We start from the raw sequence: 19,054 nt of genomic DNA, 5'->3' as shown, positions 1-19,054 counted from the left end.
AAAAACTTGCCAGATAAAGTGAATTTTAGGGTAAAGGACTATATGCTAGGTAGAGATTTATATGCTGATGGCATCCTGTGGTTAGGTAGTTGGTGGATATGACTGTTGCACATGTTATTTACAGAAGCTCTGATTTCACCCCCAAGAAGCAATACAAGATCTAACCAGACAAAAATACGAGTATCCATCAGGAAGAAGTTCATGAAGTTTCAATCCCTGATGAAGAGCTATTACCAATAGAGAGTTACTGAGGAAGGTGAACCAGAATTCTTCATGGTTACTGTCACAGAGAAACCCATAAGCACATAGGCAGCAATCAGTATTAAATGGACTAAGTAGGACTTTTTTTTTAAAGAGTATGTTAAAATGGAAAGAAATAGGGGACAAATTGGGAGGAGGATTTGATTAATACATATTATATAAATTAAATTCTCAGTAAGAATTTTTACTTATTTAAGAATATTTAAATTAAATTAAAAATAAACAAAATGGGATTGGTAGTCTAGAGGAAGGAAGTACATGTTCTTCTTACTGTATTGAGGAAGGTCTCAGTTTTCTGATTTCTGGATTTACATATTATTTGGCAATGCACCCCCAATCAGTCCAACAACAGCAACCAACAAATGGAGAAAGACAAGAAAAAGAAGCAAAGATATGGCCCAAAGGAAAGTAGAACCCACATTATTTTTTTGGCTTTTGCAATATGCAGTGTGGTCTTGCCTATCTGTTAAATACACTCTAGTTTTGTGGTTTGACTTAAACAACATTTGATACATTGCCATGTAAGAGTTTCCACAAACTAAGCTTTAAGGTGCCTCTGGTAAGATTTGTTTTCCTGGGGAGTTGCTCTTGAGGGTTCTATGAGGAACCAAGTCTGAGGTGCATTTTGAAGGAGCGTGAATTGATCTTTGTAGGAAAATAGCATTAATGTCAGACAATTATTTGATGGTATCATATCTGTCAGACCAGTAACCCTATGAAATATAGAGAGTCATGTGAGCCACTAAGGTGGTAAAATGCAAAAAAAAAAAAAAATTGAAGGCTTATGTTCAACCTCATAACAGTATACAAATAAAATAAACAGCTCTTTTGGAGTCAGAAGTCATTTATCAATCTTTTTATAGTTAAGTGCTTTATTGATAGTTATAAGAATACCAATTATAGGGTTTTGGTAAATGTACATTTTATTACTTGCTGACTAGCTATTATGCTGTTTTCTGAACAAATTCAAATGTTCTACATTGATTATGACAAAAATCTAATGTTAACAACAACTATTCAGTTGTACTTGTCTGCTTTTATTTTAGAAATCACAAATAATTTTATAAATAACATTTTTTAGAAAATGCTACAGTGAAACTTTTTATTTTTAGGATACAATTTTAAACACTGTAAGACATATGCAAGAAATACAAACCTTACAATAGTGAGAATACAGAAGTCTTATTTCCATCAAAATATCAGTTATATTACCTACTTTACTTTAAGAAACCCTTTCACATGAAAATAATTGATCTATTTTAAATCGTTATGATATTCAGTTTTCATGCATGAGCAATAAAATCACACGATAGAGCATAATTTCTCACATGGAATTGACTAACATGGTATTTTTTAAAATTCAATCTCTATTCAAGTCGTCTTATCAAATAAACCATTTTATAATTCAGGCTCTTACATTTTTACTTTTTTTAGTGTGTGTGTTTGTGTGTGTGTGTCCACAGAATACTGCAATGTCCCATAAAAGCTAGAAGAGCGTTTTGGATTTCCTGGACTGGAATTATAGGTTTTGAGCTGACTAATATGGATACTACAAACTAAATCTGACCTCAAAAGAACAGAAATGGAGCTTAACCAAAAAACTCTCTCCAGCCCCAATTCAGCCACTTGTAATGCTGAGTTATACAAAAGATTGAAGCAACAACTCCAGGATGATTTTTAACAGAGATTAATATATACATTTACAAGTGGAAGATATGAAATATTTTATGATATGTGGGCCACAGACTGACCACTAGTAGATAGATAGACAGATAGACATAACATAGATAGATAGATAGATAGATAGATAGATAGATAGATAGATAGATAGATGATAGACATATCATGGACAGATTGATAAATTGGGCAAATAGATCATAGATAGATAGATAGATAGATAGATAGATAGATAGATAGATAGATAGATAGATAGATTGATAGATAGACAGATAGACAGAATAGATTGATTAATTGATTGATTGATTGATTTCTGATAGGCATATAGATATACATAATAGATTTTTACTAATATAAAAGCAATTGTTTGGATATCTGCTTAAAAATTAGGAAAACTGACTCCAGGTAGGATTCTTCCTATAAGTTTCCTTCATAGGTTCCTGAAACCTGAACTTGCTGAAGTTAAAAGGTGATGTGTGGCTCTTGTTAGTTCCAATGTCACAGAAGCATGGGCCTACACAGCTGCTTTGGCATATTGCTAATTCCTCTATATTACTCATGATTTCATGATTACAGTTCAAGAGGAGGGTATTGACATTTTCACCTATGCTTATTTATTTCTCTGTTTCATCTTTTTGTCAGATTGTCTTTGATGTATTCCAAACTTCTGCTGTCATGTAACATCATTAACACTATGAGTCAGGAGGATCTTCCTGGTGAGCTAACTTCCTAATCATAATAATAATCTGTTTCATTTGTCTTCCATTGGTTTACTTATTAGAGGCAGGATCTCGTTCTCTAGCCCAAGATTATTGCTATTATTTTGACAATTACTTGTCATACTTTCCTAATTTTAATCTTTATAACCACTTTATCCTCAAGTTTTCTCATGAGAGAAAAATTAAATGCTATGCAGTCCAAGCTAGCCTGAGCATTACAGCTATTTTCCTGCCTCAGCCTCTAGACTCTAGAGTCTAGAATGCTGGGATTACAAACATAAGCTAACAAGCCTGACTTTTCACATCAGCTTCAACAAAATATTATTCATATAATCTCAAAATACCTCTACATAAGAAGAAATAGTCTGCAAATAAGCAAAATTACAAAAATTCCCCATGTTCTTTGCCCATACTTGTATATACCCACTCATGTTATTAAGATCCCATCCCAGAATAGTGAGTTTGTCACTGTCCAAGAGCCTTAATTGGCCTCAGCAGTGAAGTGTTCATTCATAGTTTGAATTAGATTCTTCACAAATTTGCATATTTTAAGCATGACCAGAGTTTTTACTGTATGTACACTAAATTAACATCATCTACATTAGTCTTTTAACAAAATAATTTTTGTGGTATCTCCATCCATGCCTTTTTACCTCTGAACCCCTAGCCAACTGTCCCTTCACTCCCTCCAGTGATTTATCCAATATGTTGCCTTTCAGAATATCTAGTAACACACATTTAAGTTTTCTCTGTGCTTCACATGTTACTAGAACTCATTGATTTTTTATCACCAAATAGATCCCCTTTCATGGGCATACCACATTGTATTTATTTTTTCACTTACTGAAGAATGTTTTGGATGCTTATATCATGGAGACTTCATAAAACTATAAACTTCTCAGGACAAATTTTCATTTGAACCTAGGTTTTTTATCTCAGGTTTGATTTGGTTAGTAGCTACTAGGCATCCTTCTTTTCCATTTTCTCTTTAGTCATTTGAAGTTTGTTTTTCTGTTCTATTCAATAATTCTGTTTCCTTTCCAGTGTATCTTTTCCTATACCTTTCCAAGTGCCTACTCTAAGGATTATAATATCTATATTAACTTGGTAGTATGTAGGGGCTAAATATTACTATTTCCGATCTTCTATGGAAAATTGTAGAGAATGATTTTGAGAATGGTTTTTACTCCTTAGACTCATACTATTCTCATAAGAATAACATCTATATACTTTTAAAAAGGCAAATCAGCTATAATCAAATTCTACAAGTAGGAAAGGATAGAAACTATCTCTATGCCACTTCAGAAAGTACTGTATTTCAGAATTATACAGGTATCCAAACTTCTGACTGATTGGCCACATGTTTAGAATACTACCATACTCTCAGAGTGACTCATGGAAGTGAGAATATTTTTCTCCTTATAAGTAATCTATGATGCATATAAATCAGAGCAAATAAATAAAAGACACATTAAAAAGGTCTAAGAGAGAATTTTAATAGTTTCTCCCCATGCAAGTAAGAAAGCCATCCCCAGTTTTCAAGTTTCACTGTGCTTCAGCATACAATATTATTGAAAATTTGTTTCATAGGCATGCTTGATTGAGTCACAAATCATATAACTAATTTCAACATTCAAGAGTACTCCCCTACGTGTGGTGAGGCTAGCTCAAGGATAATCTTTTATAACAAAATGATCTTTCTGGTATTGCCTGTCATAATTCTGAAACTATCTAGAGATCTGTGCTGTGTTCCCTCATTGGTGTTCATGAATGCCTAAGACACTCCTAGTACACAAGAAATTCTAGTGGGAGTTTTGGAACTGAAATCGAGATAAAGGGACAATGACAGACAAATTAAAAATCAATATTTTCATTTTGTTTCCACTACTAAATGCATTATAGAATTACCAGAAGAATAAAAATAATCTATGTTTAACCAATATTCTCCATTTTGTGTCTTTTTGCTTTTGATATCTTGAGGTGTTTGATTTTTTTTTTTTTTTTTTGGCTAAAAGATCTTCATTTTACTATCAGTTGCTAAAGATGTCTTTAACTAGATCATTCCAGTTCTATCTAACTCTCTACTGCTCATGTATTGCTATACTTCCAGTTTGACCCTGGGTCTTAGAATATATGACACACGAATTCTCATTCTCTCTAATACTCTGAGTAGTATCTAGTCCATATACATACAGTTTGGAATGGGTAGAGAATGCCATAGAAATATATCATGAGTCTGTTGCCAAGTACCTACCTTTTTTAAGCTCCTGCAGTCATTTCCATTTCCTTAAACATGCTATACTCTCTTTTGTTCCCTTGATAAAAAAAAAAAAAAAGATTGCATTCATCTTGTTCTTCTAGTTTGTCAAGTGATATCACATCTCTGACCAAAGAGTAGAGGACAAAAAGCAAAAGCATCAATGGACAAACTCTGTCATAGGATTCAGAGCAGAACCTATCCCTCCCACAAATCTGGGCTTTGTGTGGACCCCTGACCTCTGCAGTTGTTACCTAAAGTGCATACTCACTTGAAGCCTGGATTGTGGGTAAACAGAATAGACAGAGATAAGATAATATGTTTCTGCATTCTTTACAAATGCTAGAGGAGTCTTTCCTAACACTGATTGAGCTGGAAATGGAGAATTTACCTGGACCTTTCTCTCCTCCTACTTCACAGTGCTGCACTCCTTAAGGCAGACAATTCCAATTGAGAGAAGATACCAATTGAAATCTTTGTAGGGTCCATGGTCATTGGTAATCTGTATGTATCCTACCTTCCTGATTTTCCTTCCTGGATCCTCAAATGAGTATTCTATGCATTCTGTTCACAGCTATATTTAATGGGACATGCAATGTAATATAACGTTTTCCATTTCATTCAGATCCTGAGCCTGGACTTCTTGAAAACAGAGTAGATGTCATGTCACAGATCCTAAGCTAAGTGATCTATAAAGATGATCTCTTTATCTCTGATAACAGACTGCTGGGGTTGGTGCAGTTGTATAATTGAAGACACTGAGAATTCAAGAGGTTACATATCATTCTCATAGTAAAGCTGCTACTGAGAAGTCTCCATGCTCAAGTGCTTAGGACAGTTGGGTGGTAGAGCAGAGGACCTCAGCTTGAAAACCGAGAATAGGATGGGAAATTGGTATGAAAGCTCTTTGCAGCAAAATTTGAATTATGTAATAATGCTGACACCAAATTTCTTCTTTCGTCGTTTTGTTTGACTCTGGTCCTCCTGCCAAAGTCTTCCCAAGGTCAGAGATCGCATTTCTTTGCAATCAGAAATGTGCCTGCAAAACCTCCTAAAGCTCTAGGAATCCAGGGGGTTAGAGAACAAACCTTTGCTACAAACTTCTACAATTGCACAGTAGAATGCAGAAAAACAACAGACTTTTTAGTAATCCTCTGGCTTTATCCAACGATAGCTTAGTTTTTTGTAATGGCTGGATAATGATCTTCAAGGAAGTTTGCTGGAATTTTTTAGCAAACCGGGGTTTTATTCCAGCATTTTCTTTTCATATTACACATAAAACATTTAAAAACAGATGCATTTTTTTTTTACTGTTAACAGAAAAATTATCGTCTGGGATTGTATTAAATTGTATGAAATGCCTTCAAACAAAATTTTCATTATGCAAAAGCCTGAGGGAAGGTCCCATGTTAATGATTAACATAAATTGTAAGATAATTACACCTTGACTTGGGACTTAGTTATATTTTATCATTGATTTCCTTTTAAAATATGAAATTTCATACAGTATTTGTGGTGTTGTTTTGATTAAGTTTAAAGCCATTACAAGATGCATGTGTTGACAGAGTGACTACTTGTCATGCCACCTCTTCAAATATCTACAGCTGATTCTCACTGGGTTTTCACCCAGTTCTTTGTATGTCATTCTGTCCCCACTTTATTTTATTTTAAAAAATCATGTTTATGAGTATGGTTTGTGTGTGTGTGTGTGTTTGTGTGTGTGTGTGTGTGATTTATTGCCATTAATTTAAAGATCTGGATTTTCATACCATGGGAAATGGATACTTTTCATAACTGACAATAATGCAATATGGTGAACCGTGGGATATAGTATATCATTTTAAGAAGTCACAGATTTTGAGTACCCAAGTGCTTTTCACTGGAAGTTTTGTTTCCTTTGATTTTTATTTCAGAAATATCAGTAAATAATAATAATACATCACTACAGATTCCAGGAAGTAAACTATCATTCAAAATTATTAGATTAGTTGCATAGTTTCAAGTATCTTGATGACAAATCAATTTTAGCCTTGGTAAGCTACAGAGAGTTGACTTAGTCTTTTGGCTATTCTATAATTTTGGAGTGACTACAAAACATAGTATTCCATGATTTGCCCTCAGCAAGATTATTGAAGTTGATGTGTGTGGCTTGGCAGCAGTGGCTGCAGTGCTGACCCTACCAAGAGCTGGTTCTCACATGCCTCATGGATGTCCATTTACTTATCTCACAGATGATAAGCCATCCTTCCTGGATAAGCTGGGCTACTTCATTAATTTCATGGCAGAATTTGTTACAGAAACCAATTTCGAGTTTTACCTTATAGGCAAATCTCATGAATTTCAAAGAATCACAACAGAGGTTTAAAGACATCTGTTCACTGGTAATCTCTGAAGACTTTATGTCATCAATGGAATCAATATGGAGGACCACAGTTGGTAGCTGACTTCCAGAAATGCTCACTCATGAGATTTCCCTGGAAGTTCTTTCTCCTTGCTCTATACGTGGACCGTTGTTTGAGAGCCAGTACTCCAGCCACAGAGGTTTGCTTATGGAGCAGTTGCTTCTTGGAACAGTCACACTCATTCCTACAGGACTCTTACTACTCTATCATCTGCCTCATGACATCCAGACACAGCCTACTTATTATTTTATAATAAGAATATCAAATAGCATACTAAATTCATTTTCCTTGGTATCAGAAGCTCTGCTAACGTTAATGTTTTATAAATGCCTGAACTGCATTTTAAAAACACAATGTTTGGAAAGACAATTATAAACCAATCTTTAAACTTTTGCTATTAGCTATTGCATGTGTAACTCCAGAAGCTGTGGCACTTAGAGAAGTAAAAGTAGCCTGTGGCTCTGCTGTGCCCATGGGCATGCCATCCTTTGATCGGGACAGTCCACACCTGAATTTTTGAGTTATTTACATTTCCAGTCTGCCCTTTGGATATGTGAATTTATAACAGATATTCTAAAAATGTAGGGGTCTTGGAAACAGCACAAGTGGCATGGATTTATGTTTTTCTATCCCTGGAAAAAGAATAATGATGTTTTTGATTTCTTGTCTAATACTAGAAGCTGTTGAGGGGCATGGGTTAGTTAATACATCCAGGTTAGTATCAGATAAAAATGAGTCAAAATCCTTGAAGTTTGTTTTTCCTTCTGTGAATATACCTTCAGAAATCAGAACTGTCAATTTTTGACATGGTTAATATAAGATGGAAAAGGTATCCTGTCATTCAGGAGAAAAAGAATACAACAATGTCACACTACGTACAAACATAACACAAGAGATTTATTAGGAAGTTAAAACCCAGGAGGCTGGTTGCCTCTTCTTAGGAGAGAAGCATCAGAGAACTGGATAGAACAAGTTTATATATGGGTTTGGGGAGAGCAGCTTACTAGAGAAGCCTGGAAATGGGGAGATTGATGGCCTGATCTTGGGGAAAGCTCAGGGGTCAGTGGGATTTTTTTTCTTGTTGGTGGGACTTGACCACTCTTCTGCCTTGGGCCTTATAACATTGTTATAGCCATTAAAAGCCAGCCCTTACAGCTGTTAGGGAAGTCTGGGGAATTTTCCTACTGGCTGAAACTCCTCTCCTTTCATTCCTTAAGGTTTTAGAAAATTTACAGTTATACAAAGTTTCCAGAAGGAGTATCTGAGCAAAGTTTCCCTGTCACTTGAATTGGTATGAGTAACCGTTACATTCGTTTAACTGTCAGTTAAAACGAGGTATATTAAAAATGAACAATTTTCAATCAACACTATAATGTTTATAATTTACATTATTTGATAGAATTGTCTATTTCATTCTTTTGTTTTTATAATAAATTGACTTCAGTTATATGTGGCACTAGTTATTCTTTTAGAAAGAAAAGTACCAGTAAACATGTTTAAACTTGTCTGCAATATAATTTTTCAAATTTCACTTAGATGACTGACATCCTAGACATACACACACACACACACACACACACACACACACACACATACACACATACTCCTATCACTGAATTGGTTTTCTGGGATAAACGTGGCCATAGATAATGGTGCAGTATACATTCCATGAAAGCTAAAAGGGTGAGACTATGTGAAGATTTATGAATGGAAGTAGACTGCCACAGATTGATTTTGAAGTTCTAACATATCACAGAAACAGTTAAGAATAAATGAATCATATTGTTCTATGTGTCTGATATTGTGGGATTCTAGATTTGATGTCTGAAATTAATTTCACAGGGACAACCTTTATTCTTCCAAAGACAGTTCTAGTCTCACATCAGAATAGAACATTCCAAGGTTCTTCAGTGATCTTTTCAAGCAATTAAACAGAACATACATAGTCATTATGTTCTCAGAGTTAGTGTGAGATATATAGGGTAACTCCAGTATTTTCTTTCTTCTGTTTTCTTTCTCATTTTCATTAAATATTATCAGTATTGCCTCATGATAGTCACCTTTTAGCAACACTAGTTTTCCAACTGTCACCTATTCCTCATGCCACTCTGACTTGTACTGCTGCATATTGCAACCCATGTGAGGTTTGTATTTTGATAGAAATCAATAGGAGAAAAATCCACTGGATAATCCATTTATCTCATTTACCAGGTCCAGAACCTTTACCATCATTCACCAGTACTTTGGATTTTTGGAATATTTTTTTTTCTTTTTCTCTAGATTCGAAGATTTCTGTGGAAACTGAGGTACGGTCAGATATGCAGGCAAGTGAAGACTTTGATCAAGGCTTCTTGTGGTCCAAGTTCTACCTTGGGTGCAGTAGGCAGTAGCTTTGAATTAATATAGGTAAATATAGATAGGTATAGATGTGACAATGCTGGCTTCATTCTGCTGTGACACATGCTGATTGTCATATTAAAGGGCCCTCCTGATTAAAAGCTGTAGACATAGCACAGCATCTTACTATATTATTGCCTTTGTACACACAAAAGAGTCATCTCAGTGCTTTGTTTTTGTAGTGTCACTGAACAAGAAGCTACCAGCTCTATAAAGCAGCAGTTACTGACTAAAGCCTGAGGATATGATAGTGGGAAATGGGTCAAAGTGTAAGGAACAGCCTTGGGTTGAAAGAAAGCACTTCATAATGATGTTGACACTGGCCCAGAGGCTCTGGGAAAGAACAGAAGTGTGACCTTCATGATTCACTGGGCATGCTGGCACCTGTCTTGACATATTCTGAATAGATGCCCTGGAGTAGTATGAACCCTAAACTGAACTTGCAACAGTAACAGGAATTGGAAGGCTACACCTTGGAAATCTCTGCTGGGTGACCATTCCTCTGTAGCTTGATTGGTTAAATGGCAAACAACTTAATTGCTAACTTGCTGATTGCAATTATAATTATTGCTGTCTGTTGCTTACTTTTTTTCCCTTCCAATTCTCCAGAGGTTCTCCCATCCTACTAGCTCCTGCACTGGATGGTTTTCTCCCTAACGGTGTGTGTGTGTGTGATTATGTGTGTGTGTGTGTGTGTGTGTGTGTGTGTGTGATAGAGAAATACAGACAGAAACAGAATGACAGACAGAGAGAGAGAGAGAGGAAGCTGGTATGCAATGACATGCAGTCTTGTAGAAAAAAGACAAACTTCTTGATAATCTTCACAGCACTCCCTGTCAGTTCTTTAGGCTGCTTCAAGGTGACTGCTTTTTGTGTTACATTTCTTATCTTGACATTCTGTTTCAGGAGCTGCCAGACATTCATTTTATTTTCAATATGAATGCAAAAATCTCACAAGCTTCTGGAGGACCATTGAAGCTTACTAATTAGATTCGTTAAACAGTACTCAAAAGCAAAAAGAATTTGTCCTTTATTGCTTTTTTTTCTTCTGTGACTTCCTTTCCACATTGCTTTATTAAAAAATTTGCTATGTTTAATAACACTTCTTGGTAAAACATTGGATCAAAAAGTGTAAGTTAAATAAATTTTCTTTCATTACGACATTGTTAATGTCAATTCTTGACCTGCTAGTATTCTGGGTTTTGGGGATTCATGGAGTAGTCAAAAATAAGATTGACATGATGTCTAATTTTGGAACTGCAAATGTGCTAGGAAAAATAGCATAGAAAAAAATTTGAAGGTTTTATAAGATTAATTAAAGAAGACAAAATTATCTCTATTGCTATATAACAGTTTAATAAATGGAATGGGTAAGACTCACTTTTTTTCTTAAATTGAAAGTTTCTGAGTATTAACACATACGTAGATTTAGACAGTGACACACTCAGTGCAGAACAATGTTAGGATCATACAGAAGTCCTTTTTCTCTTCTTTTGTTGATAAAATTCAACTTCAGCTTATGTCAGTCTGTCAGTCTTCTCTCTCTCTCTCTCTATATATATATATATATATATATATATATATATATTCTATACTATTGTTATATCTATCTTTATTATCATGCACCATTTAGATTTAGTATTGACTTCTTTCAATTAGGTCTTAATTCTTTTAGAAGCTATTCCCCAAGTTGCATACATTTATTGTCTTTTCTTTTATTATTAAGAAGCATTCTGGCATAATTGAATGAGAATTTACCTGTTTACTCACTAAATATCATTTGTGTTCTCTCTAGTCTGCAGTCACGATGAACAAAGTATGCAACATTCATGTTGAGGTTTGTGGATGTGAAGTCACACATTCGTTACCAATTCTATAAGGCCAATTAACTGATAAGAGCTTTCTGACTCTGGACACCTGGAAAGTTATATACAGTTCTGAAGGCTAAACTTAGCTTTTTCAGTGAACATTCACTGCCCCTTCTTTTTTGACCTAACATACATGTGAATTATAAGGTAAATCCTGTAAGGTAGGACCATTACTTCCTACAAATCCAAAAACTAAAAATATCACCAGAAAACATGCGAAGCATAGGCAGAGATTTCTGTGCTTTGCTGTAAGCTGCCTACCTAATGTCATTTGAAGGAGCTTTGATTTGTGACTACCATTTTTTCTGTTCATACAACAACTTCGTAAGACTGTTATTATGCTGAAACTTGGTTTTTTGAGTGACCTGAATGCATGAGCTCTGGCTATGATCACTCATGTTTATCTCTAGAATTAATTTCCCCTTACTGCCTTTGAGAAGAGAGCCATTTTTGCATCAGAAGTGATAATGGATCACAAGTTTCCAATAAGTCTAACCTTACTGTAATTGACGAGACATCTAATTCTCATTTTAGCATATAAGGTTTTTAAAAATTCTACTCTGCCCTAACAAGTGAAAACATGAAGAAGCAGAAAAATCAAAAATGCTTCTCAGATCTGTCAGAAAAGTGAGATTGTGAGACCAACAGCCTCCTATTGGCAATATGGACAAATAGGAGGAATCAGAAATGAATGGAACATTGATTCTGGAGAAGACTTCTGCAAGGGAGCTAGCAAGATGGGAACATTAACTGTGGCTCACTGATGAGAGCTTAGTGGAGAGGATCTAAGAAAAAACTGCAGAGAATCAGTCACAGGGACCCCCTGACCTTTGGTGAGTTTCCTTCACTGCCATGTTGTTAGAGTAATTACCAGAAACTCCCTCATGTGCTGACAGAAAAGGGATTAAAAGGGTAAGAGAGAAGTCTATGTTTAACTAGGTTTATTCTAAGCAGAAGCTAGTTAGCCATACTTGTGCCAGCTGAAATATAATCAGAGGCTAACTACTCTGAAAGATGATAATTCCCTTCCTCTGTAACAGCCCTATATCACTAATAGAAATGTGAACATTGACAGTGGGAGCATTGATAGTCCATGGACATTAATAAACAGGTCTTTGTCTCCATTCAACAACTTTACATCTTCAACACAATCTTGAGCTGCTGTGTCTCTTCCTTTGACTCTTAAGATCACATTCATCTTACAACAAAGAATGTATAGGTCATAAAGATAAGAAAAATAGTTTCGAGAAATTTAACAAGTTATCAAAATTATCACAAATGGGAAGGGCATTAGAACTATATATTCAGATTTTAAAAACAAGCTATTATTTATATTCCATGAGCTTCAGGGGGAAAAACAGGCAACATCTAAGAAAAAATGAAATGTATAAAAAATGGAAATACTATCAGAAAGTAAAATAAAAATGATAGAGATAAAATGGTACTAGGGGAAAAATGGCATTACTACACTGGACACATCAAGGATATCACTGTCTTGGCTAATTTTATGTCAATATGACACAAGCTAAGTCATATGAGAGGAGAGAAACCCAACTGAGAAAATGCATCCCTAATACTGGGCTGTAGTTAAGCCTATATGGTATTTTCTTAGTGACTGAAGTGGGTAGGCCTATTCCATTGTGGGTAAGGCTGCATCTGTGTAGATGATCCTAGGTTCTATAAGAAGGCAAGTTAGGAAATCCATAAGGAACAAGCCAGTAAACAGCACTCCCCATGGATTCTGCACCAACACCAGGCTCTGATTCCTCCATTGTCTGAAGCCTTGCCTTAAATTTCTTCAATGATGAAATGTTATATCTAATCATAAGCAAAATAAACACTTTTCTGTAGGCTTAAATTTACTTTTAATATGGGTAGTTAAATGCTTTAACCTCCATTCTAACTCACCACCCACCAAAATTAATGGAAAAGAGATTACTGGGATATGAGTGGAGTGGACCTGTTTAGAAATAGTTCTTTGTCTTCTGCCAGTCTTTGCTGCAGGGGCAGACTCCTAGTTGTTGGTCTGCTCCCATCAAGACACTATATTCTGGTCCAACCTAGAGGACCCTTTGCACTCAGAGCAGTTAAGGACCCGCTGTACTCAGAGAAGTTGAGTGGTTAAGGACCCTCTGCACTCAGAGCAGTTGGGGATCAGCTGTACTCAGGGGAGGTGGACAACAGCTTGACTGCTCCACTGAAGACCCAACAGTCTGAAGGCCTCCCAGGAGATCTACTGCAGCCAGAGCAACAGAGCAGGAGCTTTTCTGCCCCTTTGAAGAGTTCCCATTTGGAAGGTCCACAGGTCGTCTGATACAGCAGGGTCGTAGGCCTACCAGGAGATCTGAAGCAACCCAGGGACAAAAGAAGTAGACTCCAGACAGTCACCCAGACCAACAAACACTAGGGATATCCAGATGGCAAAAGGCAAGTGCAACACCTTAAGCAACAGAAGCCAAAGAAATAATCAGAACCCAGTTCTCCCAACACAGCAAGCCCTGAATACATAAACATACCTGAAAATCAGGAATCTGTCCTAAAATTCAATCTCATGAAAATAATAGAATCCTTTAAGAAGGATATGAATAACTCACTGAAAATAATATAAGAAAAGAGCTGAAGGAATTGAATAAAGTGATCCAAGACCTAAAAGTTGAAGTAGGAACAATAAAGAAGAACAAATGGAGGCAAACCTGGACACAAAAACCTAGGAAAGAGGTCAGGAATTACAGATATAAGTATTACCAACTGAATACAAGAGATAGAAGAGAGAATCTCAGGTGTAGAAGATATGATAGAATAGATTGACACAACTGTCAAAGAAAATTCAAAATATAAAAAACTCCTAACCCAAAGGCATCCAGGAAATTCAGGACAAAATGTAAAGACCAAATCTAAGAATAATTGGAATAGAGGAGAATGAAGGTTCCCAGCTCAAAGGACCTGAAAATGTCTTCAACAAAATCATAGAAGAAAACTTCCCCAACCTAAAGAAAGAGGTGGCCATAAAGGTACAAGACACCTATACAACACCAAATAAATGGGACAAGGAAAGAAAATCTTCTTGTCACATATTTATGAAAACAGTAAGTGTACAGAACAAAGAAAGAATATTGAAAGATGCAAGGGAAAATGGCCAAGTAACATACAATAATAGACCTGTCATAACTACACCAGACTTCTCAACAGAGACTATGAAAGCCAGAAAAGCCTGGTCAGAGGTCATGCGAACTCTAAGAGAACACAAATGCCAGCCCAGCCTACTATACCCAGCAAAACTCTCAATCAATATAGATAGAGAAAACAACATATTCCAGGGCAAAACCAAATTCAAACAGTACCTATCTACCAACTCAGCCCTATAGAGGATCCGGGAAGGAAAACTCCAACACAAGGAAGATACCTGCACCAAAGAAAGGACAAGATATTAAGCATCTCACAACAAAGCCAAAAGCAGAGAGCCACAACACATAAAGCCACCTACACAAACAAATATTTAAGGAACCAACAATCATCGCTCTTTAATATGTCTTAATATTAATGAATGCAACTCACCTATAAAAAGAAATAAGCTAACAGACTGGGTACACAAACAAGATCCAGCATTTTGCTGCATACAAGAAACACACTTCAAAACAAATACAGACAATATCTCAGAGTAAAAGGATGGAAAAAGGTTGTCCAAGCAAATGGTCTCAGGAAACAAGCAGAAATTGCCATCCTAATAGCTAATAAAATAGACTTTCAACAAAAACTTATCAAGCATGATGAAGAAGGACACTTCATATTCATCAGGGGCAAAATCCACCAAGAGAAAGTCCCAATTCTTAACATTTATGCCCCAAATGCAAGAGTAACCAAATTCATAAAAGAAACTTTACTAAAACTCAAAACATTCATTGAACCCCCCACAGCAATAGTGGGAGATTTCAACACCCCACTCTCACAAATGAACAGGTCATTGAACCAGAAACTAAACAGAGACACAGTGAAGATAAGAGAGGTTTGAACCAAATGGATTTCACAAATATCTAGAGAACATATCACCCTAAACCATAATAATACACCTTCTTAGCACCTCATGGTACCTTCTCCAAAGTCAACCACATAATTGGGCATAAAATAGCCCTCAACTAATACAGGAAGATAGAAATAATGCCATGCATCCTATCAGATCATCATGGCCTAAGGCTGGTCTTTAATAACAGCAAAAACTACAGAAATATCACATACACATGAAACCTGAACAACTATTTATTAAATGATAACTTAGTCAGGAAAGAAATTAAAGACTTATTGGAGTTTAATGAAAATGGTAACACATTATACCCAAAATTATGGGACAAAATGAAAGCAGTGCTAAGAGGAAAGTTCATAGCACTAAATGCCCTGGTAAAGAAACTGGAGATATCTTACACTAAAAACTTAACAGCACACCTGAGAGGTCTAGAACAAAAAGAAGAAAACTCACCCAAGAGGATTAGAAGGCAGAAAATAGTCAAACTCAGGGCTGAAATCAACCAAATTGAAACAAAGAAAGCAATACAAAAAAATCGGCAAAACCAAAAGCTGGTTCTTTGAGAGAATTAACAAGATAGATAAACCCCTAGAAAAACTAACTAAAGGGTCAAGAGGCATTATCCAAATGAACAAAATCGGAAATGAAAAGAGAGAAATAACAACAGAAAATGAGGAAATTTTAAAAAATCATTAGGGCCGGGCGTGGTGGCGCACGCCTTTAATCCCAGCACTTGGGAGGCAGAGGCAGGCGGATTTCTGAGTTCGAGGCCAGCCTGGTCTACAGAGTGAGATCCAGGACAGCCAGGACTACACAGAGAAACCCTGTCTCGAAAAACCAAAAAAAAAAAGAAAAAAAAATAAAAAATCATTAGATACTATTATAAAAGATTATACTCAACAAAACTGGAAAACCTAGATGAAATGGATGGTTTTCTAGACAGATGCCACATACCAAAGTTAAATCAAGAGCAGGTAAACTATATAAACAGGCTCATATCACACAAAGAATAGAAGAAGTCATTAAAATCCAACCAACCAAAAAAAAAAAAAAAAAAGCCAGGGCTACATGGATTTAGTGCAGAATTCTACCAGACCTTTAAAGAAGACCTGATACCAATTTTCATCAAACTATTCCATAAAATAGAAACAGAAGGAATATTACCTAACTCATTCTATGAAGCCACAATTACTCTGATACCTAAACCACACAAGGACCCAACCAAAACAAAAAACTTCAGACCAGTCTTGCTTATGAATACCAATGCAAAAACACTCAAAAATTGTTGCAAATGGAAACCAAGAACACATCAAAAGCATCACTTACCATGATCAAGTAGGGTTCATTCCAGGGATGCAAGGTTGGTTTAATATATGAAAATCCATTAATGTAATTCACTATGTAAACAAACTCAAAGAAAGAAACCTCATGATCATCTCCTTAGCATTTGACAAAATACAACACCCCTTCATGTAAAAGTATTGGAGAGAACAGGAATTCAAGGCCCATACATAAACATAATAAAAGCAATTTACTGCAAACCAACAGCCAATATCAAATTAAATGGAGATGTACTTGAAGCAATCCCACTAAAATCCTGGACAAGGCCAGGATGCTCACTATCCCCATATCTAGCAATATAGTACTTGAAGTGTTAGCTAGAACAATAAGACAACAAAAAGAGATCAAGGGAATACAAATTGGTAAAGAAGAAATAAAGTTATCACTATTTGCAGATGATATGATAGTATACATAATCACCCCCAAAATTCTAGAACTTCTCCAGCTGATAAACAACTTCAGCAAAGTGGCCAGATATAAAATTAACTCAAATAAATCAGTATCCTTGCTTTATACAAATGATAAACAGGATGAAAAAGAAATGAAGGCAATAACTCCCTTCACAACAACCACCAATATTATAAAATATCTTGGGGCAACAATAACCAAACAAGTAAAAGACCTGTATGAAAATAACTTCAAGTCTCTCAAGAAAGGAATTGAAGATGATCTCCGAAAATGGAGAGATCTCCCATGCTCATGGATTGGCAGAATTAACATAGTAAAAATGGCCATCTATATATTCAATGCACTCCCCAACAAAATTCCAACAAAATTCTTCAAAAAACAAAAAGATCAATTCTCAAATTCATCTGGAAAGGCAAAAAACATGGAATAGCAAAAACAATTCTTCTTATTATTATTATTTTCTTTGATATTTTCTTTATTTACATTTCAAATGTTATCCCCTTTCCTATTTTTCCCTTATCCCCTTTCCCCCTCCCCCACCTCCCAAACCCACCCACTCCCATTCCTGGTCCTGGCATTCCCCTATACTGGGGCATAGAGCCTTCACAGGACCAAGGGCCTCTCCTACCATTGATGACTGACTAGACCATTTGCTACAAATATAGCTAGAGCTACAAGTTTCACCATGTGTTTTCTTTGATTGGTGGTATAGTTCCAAGAAGCTCTGAGGGTACTGATTAGTTCATATTGATGTTCCTTCTATGGAGCTTCAGTCCCCTTCAGCTCCCTGGGTATTTCTCTGGCTCCTTCATTGGGGACCTTGTGCTCCATCCAATGGATGACTCTGAGCATCTGCTTCTGTATTCTGTTATAATTTAACTGGGATATGGTTTCAGTGTCTACTCTTTGTTTTTGTTGTTTGTGTGTTTGTTTGTTTGTTTGTTTATGTTTTGAGAGCATCAGTGTGAAAGGGTGGTCTCAAACACAAGCTCCCCTACAATGCTCAATCTCTCCTATGGCTTCGTGGCATTCAAGTAGTGAAAGGTTGACTATGTGTAACATGTACTTTAGATAGAACAAAGGTTTGATCTTTTCTGGCCTCACTACTTTGTTGAACTCCTTTCTTGGAAGTTTTTGCTGTTGGATGCAATGATACTTTATCTTTTGGGATGTATGAGTATATTTTCTTTGTCATTTCTCTTGTTTAAGTGTCATCTATCTACTCTGGTTTTAAAGCTGTCCCTGTTCTTATCTAGATCCATCTGCCTGAAGTGAAACCTCCATCCCTTCGGTGCTTAGAAGATTGCCTATATATATGTCAGTCACCAAAGCTTTGGTAAGAGTTTCTTCTACAGTAGCATCCATAGATCATTTCATCAGACACTCTGTTGTTTATAACCTCTACAACATCACTCACTGCCTTTTAGAGCTTTAATTGTACACTCTAAAGTCATAGCAATGGGGATCTCCTGAACTTGTATCCTTTTTCAGACAAATCAGTAAATCTGGACATTATTATTAACACTATCCCCCAGGATTGAGGTGTGACAAGTTTTAACCTCCGGGGCAAGCTGAGTTGGGAAAGAAAAATAATTTAAAAGGTGCACACCTGTTTCTGCTGCTTTAAATGTCAGCTCCCAAATTCTCTGACCACAAAGACAGGCTTCCAGGATAGCAGTTGTTGTTGTTGTTGTTGTTGTTGTTGT

The sequence above is a fragment of the Mus caroli genome, unplaced genomic scaffold, assembly GCF_978045245.1.
Source record: "Mus caroli unplaced genomic scaffold, Mus_caroli_1 scaffold_13, whole genome shotgun sequence".
In the NCBI taxonomy this organism is placed as follows: Eukaryota; Metazoa; Chordata; class Mammalia; order Rodentia; family Muridae; genus Mus; species Mus caroli.
The sequence above is the reverse complement of the archived record's forward strand: the minus strand, read 5'-3'. Positions refer to the sequence as shown.